Raw genomic sequence first — 18,155 nt, 5'->3', positions numbered from 1 at the left:
ACTGTATTGAGTTCCCTCAAAAACAAGTTGCTGTAAAAACAGTAAGCATAGCTCCAGATCCCGGTCTTCCTTCCCTGCTATGTGAGTTTCTCTTCCTGGTTCCCTTTACATTTTGCCAGCATGCCCTGATAAGCGAGGGGGCCTCACCAGGACACCCACAGCCCATCCTTGGCTCTCTAAACCTTTAAGCAACAGTAAATCTCTTTCCTTTATCAAACATTTGGTTTCCCATAGTAGGACAAAATAGGGAAACTCGCTAACTTTGTAACATGGAACTTTCCCTTTTTTCCTCTTAGAAACAAAATAGTCTATGTATTACTTCTTTCTATTAATGTTGTAAACAGAAGCCACTGTAGCAAGCTTGCCTCTTCATCCCTGGGTGGAGATGAGAAAGTACAGAATTGTTTGCTCCTCCTATGCAAGAGCATTTACCCCTGTCTGTAAGCTCTACTCTGTAAGTTACATTACCTCAAATTGTGCAGACCTTTATTCTGTGGAAGAAGAATACTAACTTGCTTCAAAGAAACCCTCGTTCAAAGACTTGTTATTTGGGTCCCCTGCTTATCCGACTTACAGGATGATTTGATACCTGGGCTTGGTATTAGCAGAAATGTATGTGGGAAATCTAATTTGCATTCTCTTGAATAGAGCATTTAAAATCTAAAATATTCTGATGAGCCACTATTTTCCTGTACTTTGAAAGTTCATTTAAATAAATGTTTTGGAGAGAGGTTTCACTGAACTTTTCATTATACTAACATGGCTTGTTTTGCAATCTCAACATATGATTTAAAGTTACAGTAAGGTTTGATCTTCTAGAGAACAACACCAATCATAGTATTATACAATTCATTATATACAGATCAACTAATGTTTAAAAATTATCTTCCCTCACTCCATTACTTCTTATATTAATTAATTTTTTGAAAAGATCATCTAAACAAAGGAAGTAAATGGACTTTGTCAAAACCAAAGATGATATTAGAAAAATTCATAAATGTAAATTTGTAAATTTTAAAATTTATATCAAGCCAGATGAATTCTTCATAATTATTTGTTTTATGAATAAATTTATATTATTGATGAACAGTTAAATGAAAAGGGGCTGCAAAAAAAGCATTGTGTTCAATTTCATTTGTGAATAGCTTTTTTGTGATGATGAAATGTTCACTTAAATATATGAAAATTAAAGGAGCAATTTGGTGCATTTGAGCTTTTTGGGTAAAGCCAAAAGAATTTATAGCAAACTAAGCTACTATGATCCATTATTTTTTTAATCTAGAAAAGGACCCTGACATGTCCACAAAGAATGCTTCTATTGGTACATTTTTCATAAATTTTGTGATTTTTTTAATTTCATAGTAATAAACACAACAGAACTATTTTTTTTGCAGTTATACCACAAAGAATATATTTGTGAAAATTATATAGGATTTGAGAATCCACTTCAGCTATATGTTTTTTAAGTAAATAATACTAAAAAAATAAATGATTTTAGCCTACTAGAAATTAGAGACATATACATATATTATTTTAAATGTAGACACATTTATTCAGATGAATAACTTTAAGACAAGGCGTATTTTCCCTTAAAATATGATATATTATTATACCTGTCTGGTTACCTGTTTTCATAGGACATTGCAGTCAAAGAAGCCAGAGGAACATAATTTAATTGCCCCATTACTAGAGTCATGTGTTTGTTGACCAATCAACAGCTATTTGTCTATATGGCACTTGGTCTATTCCTGTGAAAACCTCATTATATACTGACAGGCATGTTCCTTATATTTCCACCTTTGATCTGAAGACCTCTTTATCATATGTTTTATTTAGTGACTAATTTCTCTAAAGCAACATTGAGCAAAATACAGACGGTGCATAAATAGCATTCAGGAGTTATTTTCACTGTAGTGGGTAAAATATATTGAGCAATAATAGTCCTGGAGAATACGAAATTTTCTCTTTGGCAATTGTTAAAATCCATTAAGCAAATTTGTATTTCTAGGATCATTTTCAGACAAACATAGTAGAGAGTCTCCTTGAAGTCAACACTTAATTTGTGGAATTCTTGCAATATGTACTTATTTAAAGTAAAAGGAATATATATATATATATATATATATATATATATATATATATATATATATATATATAGTCAGATATGATTATAAATACATAAATGCGGTTATCTATTATAATGTACATTCCTGGTGTGTGTGTGTGTGTGTGTGTGTGTGTGTGTGTGTGTGTGTGTGTGTATGTGTATGTGTGTGTGTGGTGACAAATATGCAAAACTTAAATGTCTGGAGCACCAAAACTGATAGAAAATGAGTGGAATGGTTAACCTGGGCTGTCAATTTTCCTGCATTGTGAGATAGCTAGGATGGTGGAATGTATCTGTGTATCTCAGTGGTCATTTCTAGAGAGATTTACTATTTAAGCCCATGAGGAGAAAGGCACAGCCTCAAAAGGTGACTAAAATGAGGTAGGATAGTAATTACAAGCTAGCTTAGGAGACTGCAAGGCCCTCCTTTTCTTTAGGGTTAGAAATCTCTGGCTTCTGACAGGCTGTCATCAGACTCACATTTATGAGACTTTCAGTGCAGACACCATTGTAAAGATTCTCCACATCAGATCAGGAATATTGAAGCACTAGGCTTCTGAATTACAGCCCGGATCTCTGCCTCACTAAAGTTCACAAAGTCATTGTTGTGTTACCCAATAACTTTATAGATGCCAGTTCAGTAAATTCCATGACTCTGTTGGATCTGTTCCACTCAATCAAGGCATCTTAAACTTTATACTTGTGAGACCTCACCTCCCAAGAAGTTTTCACATAATCCTAGGTATGTACATACAATACGCATACACAGAGAAAATAATTACTGACAATGATCTACAAAGAAATTTATTTTTAAAGTTCTTTGGTACCCATATACTTTCAGTATTTATTAAAAATGAAAGAACTTGCATATTAATATGATGGGTATATTTTTCTTACATCAAATTGAAGTCATGACACAACATTTGATACTGAAGAATATACAACCTTTTCAACTTTTGTATCTTTGATTACTGAATTCATTATACAATTGTCAATATTTGTATTGTCAGAGATCATAGTACATAGTAATAGAAATATATTTAAGACTATTTTAAATATTAATGTTTCTATCCTAATACCAAGCAAAAACCAGTTGATGACATTTTGTTTAACTTGTCATCAACTTAATCATTAGCTTTTAAAATCAAGCATTCTAATGTAATATAATTCATGATATACTAATTTGTAATTGCATGCTAAGAAATAACAATAGAAAATTATTAAACAGTTTGTTTTCCGTTAACAGGATACATGTTTATGTGATAAAAGAAAACAGACACACACACACATACTTGTCTTAGTTAGGTTTTCTATTGCTCTGAAGAGACAGCATGACCAAAGGAACTCTTTTTTATTTTTTATTTTTTATTTTTTTGGTTTTTTGAGACAAGATTTCTCTGTGTAGTTTTGGTGCCTGTCCTGGATCTTGCTCTATAGACCAGACTGGCCTCGAACTCACAAAGATCCACCTGGCTCTGCCTCTCGAGATCTGGGATTAAAGGCATGCACCACTGCCGCCTGCCTCACAGGAACTTTTATAAAGGAAAAACATTTAATAGGGGTTGCTTACATTTTCAGAGGCTCAGTCCATTATCATCATGGTGCAATATGCTTACATGGAGCCAGACATAGTGTTGGAGAGGTAGCTGAGAGTTCTATGTCTTACAGGCAACAAGAAGAGGATCGTCACAATGGGCAGGATCATGGGCATATATGAGATCACAAACCCCATCCCACCATGACATACTTCCTCCAACAAGGCCACACCTACTCCAATAAAGCCACACCTCCTAATAGTGCCATTCCCTTTGGGGGCCATTTTCTTTTGAATCACCACAACACTTTATAGAATCAAAACATTGCAATTCCTAATGTGCAGTAGTTTCAAATCTGAGCTGAGGGGTTTCTGGGAGTATCCATTGGCACTAAGGGAGCGATATCATGTGCAAGGCAACATATCCATCTTGTGTGTTCAGAACAAAGTCTTCACTAAAGTCACATGACTCCTCACAAGCAACTAATGTCAGAAACACCTGCAATTCATAATAAATATAATTCTGAATTAGTTTTTGCTATGGGATGTCTTTCTGTATGCTGTGAATATGTGTGGCTCCCATGGAATAATAAATAAAGCTGTTTTGGCCTATGATAAGAAAGCTTACTGCCAGATGAGAAATCGAAGCAGAGATACCAAGAGAAGATGGGTGGAGTCAGAGGAGACACCAGCCAGCCGCCCAAGTAGCAACAAGATGCCAGAAGACCAGTAACGCCATGGCCATGTGACTACACGTAGATAAATAGAAATGGATTAATTTAAGATGAAAGAGCTAGTTAATAATGAGCCTGAGCCATAGGCCATACAGGTTGTAATTAATATAAGCCTCTGTGTATGTACTTGGGACCAAGCAGCCACAGGACTGGAAGGAACACAAGAAAACTTCCCTCTACAAAATTTTGTTTCTTGTGATTTCTTAGATATTTTGTTATTAACAGATTTTGTCAAAGACCTCCGCATTCAGTTTTGTGACTGGTGTTAGAACTCACAGTTTAATATGCAATCATGATAAAAAGAACTAACTTATTTCACTGAGCAGAGTAGGTCCAGAAACTCAAAGTATGTAAATATAGATATCAACATAATAAATATTCTTTTGGTTTGGATATTTGGTACTTAGATAAGTGTTCCCAAATCTTCAGTGTGTGCTTAATTTTCAAGATAGCAGAGAAAATACATTTTCAAACAAATTATGCTTACTTTCCTCAATGAAGCTATATTTGATAATTTTTGTTTGTTCGGTTTTTGGAGACAGGATTTCTCAATGTAGCTTTTGAGCCTGTCCTGGAACTTGCTCTGTAGACCAGGCTGGCCTCAAACACACAGAGATCCGCCTGGTTCTGTCTCCTGAGTGCTGGGATTAAAGGCATGTGACATTACTGCTCAGCCTGTTCGTTATTTTACAGATTGTTACTGGTTGAAAATGACTGGTATTTTATATAAAGATAACTAAATTCCTAACGTTTTACTATATTTTTCAGCAAACAAAGTAGGGCAAGCACAAACAAAAGCAAATTAACAGTATGGAGACAAAACAAAAAAAAAAACAAAATTTTATACAGGTTTCCATTGATGGTCACTTTATATAGTTATTAAATGTCTAAATAATATGATGCTAACACAGATATTAGTTGTACAATTAATGTATTAAAAAATTAAAGTCTTTCTAGCAACTACAGTGATTCCAAATCTAAAACTTCAGAATGACAATGTTACTGTTATCCCCAAAACATATCAAACCATGGAGAATAAACAATACATAAAACTTGTCATGAAAGCATAAAAATTAAATTGTGTTTAAGGACATTAGTATAGGCAATGTAAAAGTGGGGATATAAAATGTTTGTAGTTAGAGGATAACCAGACTACAACCCTCAGCTCTAGAGAAGCTAGCTAACAAGGAGGACCCAAAGAGGGACACATGGGTCGATCTGGGAAGGGGAAATGGATGAGCTCTCCATGAGTAAACTGGGGATGAGGGGTGGGAAATAGAGGGTAGGGGATGGGGGATGAGAACATAAGGGAATGGGATGGTCAAGCTGGAACAGGGACAGAGTGGGAGAGCAATAAAAGAGATACCATGATAGAGAGAGACATCATGGGGATAGGGAGAAACCAGGTGCCAGGGAAATTCCCAGGAATCCCCAAGGATGACTCCAGCTTAGACTACTAGCAATAGTGGAGAGGATGCCTAAACTGGCTTACCCCAATAATCAGATAGGTGAACACCTTAACTGTCATCATAGAGCCTTTCTCTACTAACTGATGAAAGCAGATACAGAGATCCACCAGGCTGAGCTCCAGAAGTCCCGTTGAAGAGAGAGAAGAGGAATTCTATGAGCAAGTGCATCAGGATCATGATAGGGAAATCTACAGAGACAAGCGAAACAAACTAGTGGGAACTTATGAAATGTAGATCAACAGCTGTGGAGTCTGCGTGGGACTGGACTAGGCCCTCTATATAGAGAGTTGTGTAGCATGATCTGGCAGTAGGATCAGAATCCATCCCTGGTTCATGAGCAGGTTTTTTGGAGCCCACTACCTAGGATGGGATCCCTAGTGCAGCTTTGAGCCAGGGGGAGGGGCTTGGACCTGCCTCTACTCAATGTACCTCCCCATGAGAGACCTTGCCTTCTTGTAGGAGGGAATGCGGAGTGGGTTGGGAAGGGGATGCTGGAGGGGTGGAAGGAGGGAAGAGGGGGATATTTGATTGGTATGTAAAATGAATAAAAAAATGTTTGCAGTTGGGAATACTAAGCTATATTATATACTGATTATATACTTAATAGGATACCATTTCAACTCCCATAGGCTATGCATTTTCCTGGTTATCTGATAGTTTTAGTTTTTGAAAACTTGACAGGTTTATCCTAAGTTGAATGTACAAGTATGATGGTCAAAACATAGGTTCATTTGGGAGAATAATCATGAGAAAGTTGCTATATCACATCAAAAGACAGAGGGAAAATTTGTAGAATGCAACAGAGTGTGGTTTAGCCACAAGGTAAACAGAACACATAAATATAATGGAAAGCCCAAACAGTTGCACGTATAACAATGCTAGATAAATGAGAACCATCACAAATCACTGTCCGAAGCATTAAGGATGCCATGACAACTGGTTTCTTTCTTGCAACAAAACTACTTCGTGGGTTGTCTCCGATTTTGATTTTACAATCACAGCAGTGCTCTGCCTCCTTTTCCCTGCTAGTTTTCCAGGGAACTGCCTTCATACACTGTCCTACATAGGCTTTCATGCCCTCTGGAGTCTGATTAAGTCTGGACAATTCTAAGAACAAGAAGATCAAAGGGGGAACAGACAATTTTGTTTTTCCTCCTCGGCCTTATTACTTCAGCAACGTGTCTCGGACAGCACAGGCGTCAGCATGGGTTTTGTGTGGCTGATTTCCCTTTACTCCAGTGAATACTAAGCTCCTCATTGTCAGAGGAGGCAATGACTTCACTTTGACTGTTATAATCCATGCACCTGTCAGTCCTTTATTCATTTCTGCAGTTTTATTTACACCTCTCTACAAATAATCTTGATTTAATTTGACTGCACTTTTTGATACTCGACTGTTCCCAGGTTTTTTTGGATTTTTTTATATATATTTTTTTTACAATTTCCTTTTACATACCAACCCCTGTTCTCCCCCTCTCTTCTTCTCCCTCTCCCCTTACCTGCTCCCACCCCACCCCTATCCCCTCCTCAGAGAAGATAAGTTCTCCCTTGGGTAGTCAAAACAGACTGGCTTACCAAGTTGGGGCCACGCCTAGCCCCTCCCCACTTCATCAAGGCTGAGTAAGGCATCACACCATAGGGAATGGACTCTAAAATGCCAGTTCATCTATCTGGGTTAAGTCCTGGTCCCATTGCTAGGGGACCCACAAACACATCAAGTCATGCATCTTCCACCCACATTCAGAGGGCCTAGTTTGGTCTCACGCAGGCTCTCCAGCTGTCAGTCCACAGTCCATGAGCTCCTACTAGCTTGGGTTAACTATTTTTGTGATTTTTCCATCATGATTCTGACTTCCTTTGTTCTTATAATTCTTCCTCACTCTCTTCCACTGAACTCCAAAATGTTGGCCATGTGCTTGCCTGTGGGTCTCTACATCAGCTTCTATCAGTCACTGGATGTAGGTTCTATGATGACAATTAGGGTAGATACCAGTCTGAAGTACAGAGGAAAGCTAATTCAAGCACCCTCTCCAGCATTGCTATGAGTCTTAGCTCGTGACAAGAGATATCTGGACAGAGTATACCATTAAGAGGATGGGGAGAAATCAGCAGCTAGGGAAAACCCCAGGAACTCATAAAACTGTTTGCAGTTTTAAGCCTCACTTTTATTGTCTACTGTGTACCTTTTCTGGGAAAAAATGAACAAAAGCCTGAGTATTCTTTTCTGAGATTTGGTGGCATTCAAACCATGCAAGTTCATTGTAGGCATTGGAATTCTTTTCCAAACTCCATGTGTACCCACCATGACAAATTCAAACCAGTTTCCTTGTACTGAATTGTTAAAATATTTTTGACAGCCTTGGGAGGCCCATTCCTCTCTCCCCACAAATCTCCTATGGAAGTCATAAATAGTTCCATGTCTGAGGTCTGGATGTGAGATCATCACCATCTATTGCCCCTAAGTTTTGAGGAAGACTCAATTCATTATGTTTCATCAAGGCTGTCCTGAAGTTTTCTCTCTGCGTGTTGGTCACCCCTGTTGAGCTCTTCTGTTCTTGCTTTGGGTTGTGGCCCCTGCCGCTTGACTTGTAGTTGCTGAGCCCTGCCTGGCTTGTCCTTTGATGTGTTCTGCTTTGTGTCACATTGACAAGACCTGCTGAACCTCTGTTACAAACTTAGCTGACTTATGTCAGAAATTTCTATTTTGGGGCTTCTGGGACAGGAGCTTGGGATTTTTATCACCTCTTAAAATGTCCATGAGTCACATGCCTCAACTTAGATCTTTCCATGTTTCTTAAAATGAAATTGTTACTGATACTATGCCCAGGGGAAAGACCGTGATCGATGGACTGTATGTGAAAACCAAGCCATGATCCCTCTCTAAACATCTCAGAGAACAAAGGACAGAAAGCAAAGGGTATAAGAAGTGGAGCAATCACATGATCTTCTCTTAAGAAAATGAAATCATTAGAAAGTTATAAAAAAGAAAGTAAACAAGGTACAGCAGGGACTGTGTTTGTGGTATGCTAGGATTCATAGAATCCTTCTAAGAGTAGGGTCCTTGCCGAGACTCTTAAATGGCTTTGCTGTTGCTTTTACCATGCTTCTGCTTCTGCAAAGGTCTAAATCTCTGTTATGGGAAAAGAGGTCCATGCAGTCCCCAAGCCATAGCAAGGTGTATTCAAACCCAACTGTAGTCATAGTCATTACATTCAGCCAGACAGTCATTACCCAGGGTACATGGGCTCATCTAGACAATACTAAACTGTCAGCTTCTATGGGAAAAATAATTATACTGTAGTACATAGAATTCTTCCCCACTCTGAAATATTTATAAAGAATTAAAATGAACATTTTAAATGTTAGAAGGAGAAGAGGAATGGAGGAAAGGAAAGGGGTAAATACTGAAAAAGGGGAGAGAGGAAATGCTCGAAATGGAGGTTGTTATATATATAGTCTGGTTGGAAGTCTGTGGTTCATTAAAACAAGGTCACTGGCAAGCCTTCTTTCCTCTCAGTATAGGTTGTAGTTCTAAGTCAACATCTGCTGAAACATATCAGCTTCATGAACTTAGTCAATCATAGTTGCTGGAATTACAGTTACGTCTTTTACCTAAATGAAAACTAAGAATTACTCACATAATGTTAGAGTAGTCACCACACAAACAATGAATCAAAAATGAATATGCTTCACCTGGACTATTGCCCATGGTCCTGTGTCCCATGGTGATTACATATTCCACATTGGACATAAATGGTCTGACTCATTGACTTAAAAGGAAAATTAATCAAATCTTTGCCTCCTGCAAACAAACAAATCAAAATGGAATTCAAGAATAATTTGCTAAATAAAAATAATTAATGTGTACAATGTAATAAATACAGAGGTTTTGAAGACTTTCACCATGTAGCCCTACCTACAGAAAAAAATAATTGGTCCCCACAACACAACTGGTTTTCTACTTAACCATCCAATTTGGCAGGGTTTTAATGTTGAAAATAACCAGTGATGCTTGATTTTAGGTAACTGAAATTGCAGTTTTATGCTCCCCTCATCAATGCCTCCATATTCAGTGCTATAGAGATGGTTGACTGGATATAGTCATGACACCTATTTGGTGGTTAGAAGTTTGGTTAAAATGCTCTATTGACTCTCTCCATTGCTAGCCTCTTAGCCATAGCTCGATTTCACTTCTGAAGGGACACAGCACAGCTGCTGGTATGGGATGTTAATAGCCTTGCCCTGGCACATAGGTTCTGCAAGCAAGATCTTAACTATATAAAATTATCTTCAAGTCAAATATTGGTTGTCACACTAATGAAAATTTGCTCTGGAGATATTCATGTGGTGTTTTTGTTCAGAAAATGCATTTGCTTTCAACAGAGGTCAAAGAGAGAATACAAATTCTTGATTCACATATAAAGCAAAGCCTTCTATCTACTGAGGTGAAATTTCTGAAATAATCTGACTAATTGAGTTACTTATGACAGCATTATCCCTTTAAAACTAAGGTAGCTGTCAAAAGTTCAGAACAGAATTTACTTCCTGTTACAGATGAGATTTCCAGAAAGCCACCTCTGTAACAAAAGGTGCTCATCCTGGCAATGTGAAAACAAAGGTTTGGACCTGCTCATAAGCCACAGTGTTAAAGAGAGTCCTTACAGCTTGAAGCCTTTTTGTTTTGGGAGAAAAATATTCCTCATTTGCACTATTGATTACAAACTGCCAAGCAAAATGTGACCGACCATTGCATCAGAGGACATTAGAATCTTTATAAACCCTAATTCCACAGACCATCCTACTAGTGTCCTTGAAGACATCAAATGGCACAGACAAATGCTAGTGTGACTTTTGAAGACGTTGGATACATTAAGCTGTAATTGGTCTATGGCTATCTTACGTAAAGCAGTCCCTCTCACTGGTTCTGCACTCCACATCATGAGAGGGGCAACTGCTAGCCACATGCCAATTTCCAGGCACACACACAAAAAGTGTATCACAGGTCCTGAAGTCATGAGGATCTATATTTTCAGACATATTAGGAGCACCTTACAACCTTAGAGTATTTCTTAATATCTCTTGTCCTGGTTCATCTCATCTGTGAAAGGAAATGGCTTCTGTTTTCAGACTTTTGACACACCATAGTTCTAGAGAAGGATGCTGCCACCACAAGTCATGCAGTCACCTCAGGAACTGCTTGAAATCTGCTGCTGAAACTCGGTAGGTGACTGTGTACTTCAAGGATGAAAGCATGCCCATAAAAATGATGAAGCCTTATGGAGAGCCGCTGCTACTGGTCCTTTAACAAGGGAGTCTCAGGTGGAGAGCTGCACTTAAGACTCAGCACAACTGGCCAAATTTCAGAGAGAAATCTCAGTGTGTGTCACAACCACATCACATTTACTGTCACATTATTACAGAAGACTAACAAACTCTGAGAATCTCTAACATCAGCTATAAAAAGATAAATCAAAGTAACACATATGCTAATATGGTAGGAACCTGATACAAAGCTATAAAAGGTATTCTACAGATCACCTGTCTCCAAAGATCATTGATACTGGCCATTTCAGTTATTTCACTTACCAAAATCCATAAAGTAGGAATTTTTAACAAGCCATTCAAAAATTTTTCCCCTTCTTCATTTTCTTCAGGATGCAAACCTAAGAGAGCAATATATTGACTTACTTAAAAAGAAAAGGAACCATTTTCAATTAGCAGAAGATGTTTTTCACAGAACACCTTTGCTGCAAATATCCAAATCTGCAAATACTTGAAGGCCCCTGTATAAAATGCCATAGCAAATCATGCCTCATTTAATGATGTGCCCAGCATGAGAATACCTTGTAAAGCTACTTCATAACTTTGGCAGAAACTCAAACTAATAGTTACAATGTCACTAAACAATATAATATTTTGTGAAAACTGTTACACATGTATTGTTTTGTTGAACAAATGTTACTATGTTTCATGATTGCAATTTTATATACCCTGCCACCATATTAACTAATTCCTAGACTATGATGCCTAACACAAAATAAATGCTATGAGAAGAACTGTTATGCTATACTATTTTGAGAATAATTACATAAAATATTTGTGTATGTTATGTACAAACAAAAATGTTTGGATACTTTTTAATGAGGGTTGATTTAATCCATGGATCCAAAACTCACAGGTCCAGAGAGTTGACTATCCATTCCAATTCAAACTTGAAGAATACTTCAGTAATCATGCAAACATCTGGAGGAAATTGTAATTACAGAATCTGCCCAAATTTCCTGATGTTTAAGTAATGACACACTGTAATCCTAATTTCAATCTTATTTTTATGGTGTTTTTCAGAATTCCTTGAAGTAACACTTGTATAAATGAGTTATAACTGGTGAAAATGGAGCAAATTAGAAGTGCACCATTTATTGGACACATAAAATCACCCTTGTTCTTCTCAGTTCTCTATCCTGCAGCAAATAGACATGTCCATATTGAACATAATGTAGAAAAATGGAGAAATATAGAAAAACAAAAAGCCTTGTTTCTACGAATAATTACTAGTGGAGAGCACACCAGCTAGAAACACTTAGAACTCATGATTAAGAAATTAGTAAATATTATATTGGTTCATTAGATGCTTTAGGGCTTTCTTGTTGCTGTGGTGGCTTAGTTTATTTACTTGTTGCTGTGTTTAAATGCCTCAGTAAAAACAATGTAAGGGAGAACAGGCTGATTAGATCACAGTTCCAGGTTATAATACATCATTGCCATGAAGCCAAAGTGACAGTAGCTATCATGACAGGTCAGGAATGCATGCATTCAACCTTTCTCTATGTCTATACTCCAGTGTTTATCAAACCAAGGGAATGATGCCACCTACAGTGGGTGGAGTATTTCTGTATTAATGAATATAATTAAAATAACTGTTGTCAGACACTCTAGGAGACCCTTCTCTCTGGTAATTCTAAATTGTATCAATTTAACAATTAAAATGAACCATAAAAACTAGAAAACATTATCTTATAAACTACAAACATCCATTTACCTAGAAGTTAAATGTAAGCAAATCGAAGCATTATGCATCATTAATATATACAGGTACAGGATGAAGTGATGATGAAGTGGATAAAAGTGATATATCCATAAGCCTGACAACCTGAGTTCAATTCCAGGGGCTCACATAAGAAGTCAGATGAGGTGGTAAATATCTGTAACCCCAGTGATCTTACAATAAGACAGAAAGTAGATACAGGAGAAACAGCAGGCAGATCCTTCCCCAACAACTTATACAGTGAGAATCAACTCCCCAAACTTATCCTCTGACACCCCCACACACTGTGTCACAACAGATACACACAGATACACACACACTCACACACACAATTAAAAATAAATACACACATATATATTCTGAAGAAGTTAAAAACATGATTAACATAAATATCAGGGTTATTGTTAATTATTATTATTAACTGTACTATAGAGGAAAGACTCTAAGAAGTAATACTAAGGATATTCACTTCATTTTTATTTAAACTGTGAATGTACTTCAAAATGAATTCATTTGTAGATATGCCATAGTCTACTATGGTGATATTTTATTTGTATTAAAATGTTATTTGTATGTTAATAAATAAAGTTGCCTGGGGGTCAGAGCTATTAGCAAGCCATAGGAAAGCAGGGCAGTGGTGGCGTATGCTTGTAATTCCAGCACTTGGTAGGCAGAGCTGGGTAAGTCTCTGTGTGTTCAGGGATACAGCCATTATTGGATACACATGCCTTTAATCTTAATACCAATCATGGAAAACCTGGAGGCCTATACAGACAGGCCGTGAGGAGGCGGTCATGTGGTTGTGTTTACAACCAATGAGAAGGCAGGACAGGAACTCTATATAAAGACTTTAACACAGGGGTAGCTCTGGTTCGGAGAGGTAGGACCACCGCAGGAGGAAGGGTAAGGTTTTAGCTCTTAGCTCTGACCTCTTGGCTTTCTTCTTTGCATTGGTTCTGTGTTTCTTATTTAATAAGGTTGGATACATCTACAGTCTACTACATAATTTTAATGATTTTTGTAATAGCTAAAGTTTGTTAGGCAAATTTTGGGGATATAGACTTTTAATCCCAACACTCAGAAGGCAGAAACAGGTGGATCTCTATGAGTTCAACATCAATCTGGTCTACATAGAATGTTTCAGGCCAGACAGTAATACAAAGCAAGACCATGTCTCAAAGCAAATTTCAATAAATAAAATAAAGTAAAATAGCTAAAATATTAAAGCAGATATTCACTGGGAATTTGACACTGACCCAAAATATTTAGGCAAAGGGCTTGTTATGTAATGCAGAACATATAATTTATTGTTTATTAAAGGCAAAGGTACTGGTTTACTCCTACATGAAAAATTTAGTCTTGGTAGAATATTTACTATTTTAGGAAGTAGAGAGGATTTAACACATTTCAGAGTTATTCAATATTTTAATGTTGAGAAAGTAGCTTCACAAAAATATGTAATACACAATAATACAAGTATGCATAGGTGCTTTCATAATATTTTTAATACCTTTAACCATCACCAAAATTCATTTAATGATTTTTATGCAACTCCAATCAGCAACTTAAACAGAAAATTTTAAAGCCAAGTACTATAACACAATATAATCTAAGTGATACAATCTAATTTGATTAGATGCTGGGGAATGACATTAGGAAACTATTGAGAAATTTTTTTCTGTAATAAAACAATTACATTTCTCTAAGAGCAGAAAACTGCATATGCAAAGGAAAGGTATAGTGATCTATAACCTATAGTAGTTCTTAATCTGGGCTGAGAAGTTCTAGGTAGCCTTTGATTTCCTTATGTGAAGTAAAGGTACACAATGCAAAGTGAATGGGTTGTATGTTCAGAATCAAGGCTTTAGTGAAGTCTCCCAAAACAACACAGATCACCACTTTATTATGCATTTAATTGTGTCTAGAAATGTTTTACTGTTCTTAAAATTTTTGTAATCTCCACATCCATACATTCATTTATGTGGCTCTAATGTGGGTTCATCACACATAAAAGAAGGTATACTCAATATCATATTCTAGTACCAACACAGAATATGCAAAAATCAATAAACCTAAGGAAAAACTGGCCTCATTGGAGAAAATATGATTTAGTCTTCCAGACACTAGAATTACTGTCCAATTTAGTACTTGTTAAAGAAACAGCAGGCTTTCCATTCAAAGAGAAGTGGAGCTGTAAACAGTTGACAACTGGTGGCTTAGTTGTTACATGTCCAATACTGTTGAAGAGTATTGCAATCCATCTGGGACAACCATGGTGGACAATCTCAGCTCCTAGGTTTCTTCCCTTGTTGGCTGAGGCCTATACTCAACAAATCACCTCACCAAGCCTAATGTTGACTCATAATATACAGAACCTTGGAATAATCTACAGGACTTTGGAAACTTCCACATACAATCCCTGCATGATTTCTACCTCAAAGTGGGCTCCATAGGAAATTGACCTAAGGGATTTTTCAGTCTTCAAAAGTCATGTTGTATCATGATATCCTGACATAAATATTCTTCCTCTATACTTATTATTCTTAGATTTGGTCTTTTCATAGTGTCCCAGATTTTCTGGATGTTTTCTGTCAGGAGAATTTTAGATTTTTATGTCTCTTGGACTGAGGTATCCATGTCTTGTATTTTTTGAAACTCCCATACCTGTGGTTCTCTATTCCATCTCTTATTCTCTGTTGGTGAGGCTTGCCTCTGAGGTTCCTGTTCAAGTTCCTAAATTTTCAGTTCCATATTTCCCCCCATTTCCATATTTCCCTCAGTTTGGAGGGTTTTTTTTAATTGATTGTATTCTATTTTCCCCTCTTGAACTGTTTTATCCATTTCCTTCCATTGTTTGTTTGCAGCTGGAGAATTTCTCTCTGGGTCCCGCCAGCCCCTGCAGTCCTGCAGCCCACTTATAAAATAATCACTCAGAAGCTTATATTACTTATAAACTGTATGGCCAACGCAGGCTTCTTGCTAACTAGTTATTATATCTTAAATTAACCCATTTCTATTAATCTATAAGTTGCCACACGGCTCGTGGCTTACATCTTGACATCTGCTTCTCATGCCGGTGGCTGGCAGAGTCTCCTCACTCAGCTTTCTACTTCCCAGACTTCTCCTCTCGCTCTGTCCTGCCTATACTTCCTGCCTGGCTACTGGCCAATCAGCAATTTATTTATTAACTAATCAGAGCAACACATTCAGAGCACACAGAACACCCCACAGCACTTCCCCTTTTCTTTTTTTCAAAAGGGAAGGTTTTAACTTTCACATGGTAAAATTACATATAACAAAACAATTATCAAGCAAGAATTACAGTTATAATATCTAGTCTATTTATATTTGGCAAAATTAAAGAAAATATTCTATATATCCTATATTTTTGAGTCTAAGGTTTCATATCTATCTTATCTTTTATCATAACTAAGGAAAATTATAACTATCTGGTCTTCAAGTACATCAAAGACCTCAGAAGGATATAATATTGCCTGAGAAATGGGAGAAGGATGCAAGCAACTTTCAGGAGTCTTGCCAGAGTAGGCAGAAACAGCTGGCAGCCTGGACAATCATCCAAAGTTCCTCTGTAAAGTTGGGGCATGTCTTCATCCAGAGGCCTAGAGTCTCTCAGTCACTTCTCTCTGTGTCCTGTAGAATGTCTGACAGTTTCCTCTGTGAAGCAGGAACCTGAAGGACAATTTTGCCAAGCAAGGTTCAGTGGTCACCTTCCTATGGGTCCTGCATGTCCAGTAGATGTAACATTTTGTGAAGAAGTCCAGGCAAGAACAGTTTCTTGCCCAAATGGTTATTTTTGCCAAGAAGAAGATAAACTCCATACAGAGTCTTCGATACCCATCCTCCTCTCTGAAGTAAATTGGTGCTGCCAGGAGCAGATATGTCTCACTGTCCAGAAAGTCTAAATTTTTAAAACATTTTAAAGGCCATATTCTATAGGTCTTTGAACTTTTTGAATATTAACTATCTTTCTGAAATATATCTATGTATACCTAGAAAACTTAATTAACGTGACTACAAGTTTGACTATCAGAGAAGACTAATTATTTATCTGTATTTCTTAATTATCCACTACAATTTAAATGAGTTACATAAACATAATACCTTAAGCAAGAGTAGAAATATATATAGTAGAACAAAATCAACTCTAAATTTGTATCAATAAACTAAAATCTGTACCAATGTAAAACATTTTAAATAAGTTGCTTTTTGAAAGTAAGTTCACCAATCTATCCTTTTATCCTATCATATCTATATCCTATATTTCTATATCATATCCCCCTTTCTTCTTTTAGAAAAAATATTGACTATGACCAATGACAATTTGTGACCAACAACCTAAACAAAGACAAACATCCATAATTTAATTTTTGGGAATGTGGGTGTAGTTTTCTAGGCTACTTCCTGCTGGATGAGGGCACTGTAATCTTATGGGGACATAAAGAAAATCTTAGGATTATGGAGTAGTCTGTGAGGCTGTATTGTCTGAGCCAGTTGCCTTGAAACTGTTCTGGATGTTGGATCATCTGGGCCATGGTGTCATCAGAGACCTTTCAGGGGGTCTTGGCTGGTCAAACCTGATGTATCTTAATCTGGAACAAATCCATAGCCTCTTGCTTTCTATGGAAACAAAAGCAGAGCCTCCTTTCTAAAGCAACATTTCCTTAGATCCACATTTTGAAGTCAAGGTACCTTTAAAATATACATATTGGTTTAACTCATCTACCTTTACAATCAAATGTCTCTCTGCAGTTAAAAATATCAAAGACAACACAATCCAGATTCTCTGTGTAATATCTATCTTTATGTGGCTTATTTTTATATTACCTTTACTGTCTCTTTAAAGACTTTATTTTTATATAACTGCATGTAACTGTATATATTTGGTTTTTTTTTCTCTCTTCCAAGCCTCCGTACATTCTTTTTTTTTTTTTTTTTTTTTTTTTTTTTGGTTTTTTCGAGACAGGGTTTCTCTGTGTAGCTTTGCGCCTTTCCTGGAACTCGCTTTGGAGACCAGGCTGGCCTCGAACTCACAGAGATCCGCCTGGCTCTACCTCCCGAGTGCTGGGATTAAAGGCGTGCGCCACCACCGCCCGGCTGCCTCCGTACATTCTTACACACGTTGTAAACTATTCTCTCTGAATCTGTCTTATTGTGAACCCATTGCTTTAAATTGCAGCATTACTAGGACTGAAATGGCAGCTTGGCTGCTGGTTCCACCCACCTCAGCTTTCTAACATGGCAGTGC

The sequence above is a fragment of the Peromyscus californicus genome, unplaced genomic scaffold (genome assembly GCF_007827085.1).
Source record: "Peromyscus californicus insignis strain IS unplaced genomic scaffold, ASM782708v3 Scaffold_14__1_contigs__length_90479793_seg_2, whole genome shotgun sequence".
NCBI lineage: Eukaryota > Metazoa > Chordata > Mammalia > Rodentia > Cricetidae > Peromyscus > Peromyscus californicus.
This window is presented reverse-complemented; position numbering follows the sequence as displayed.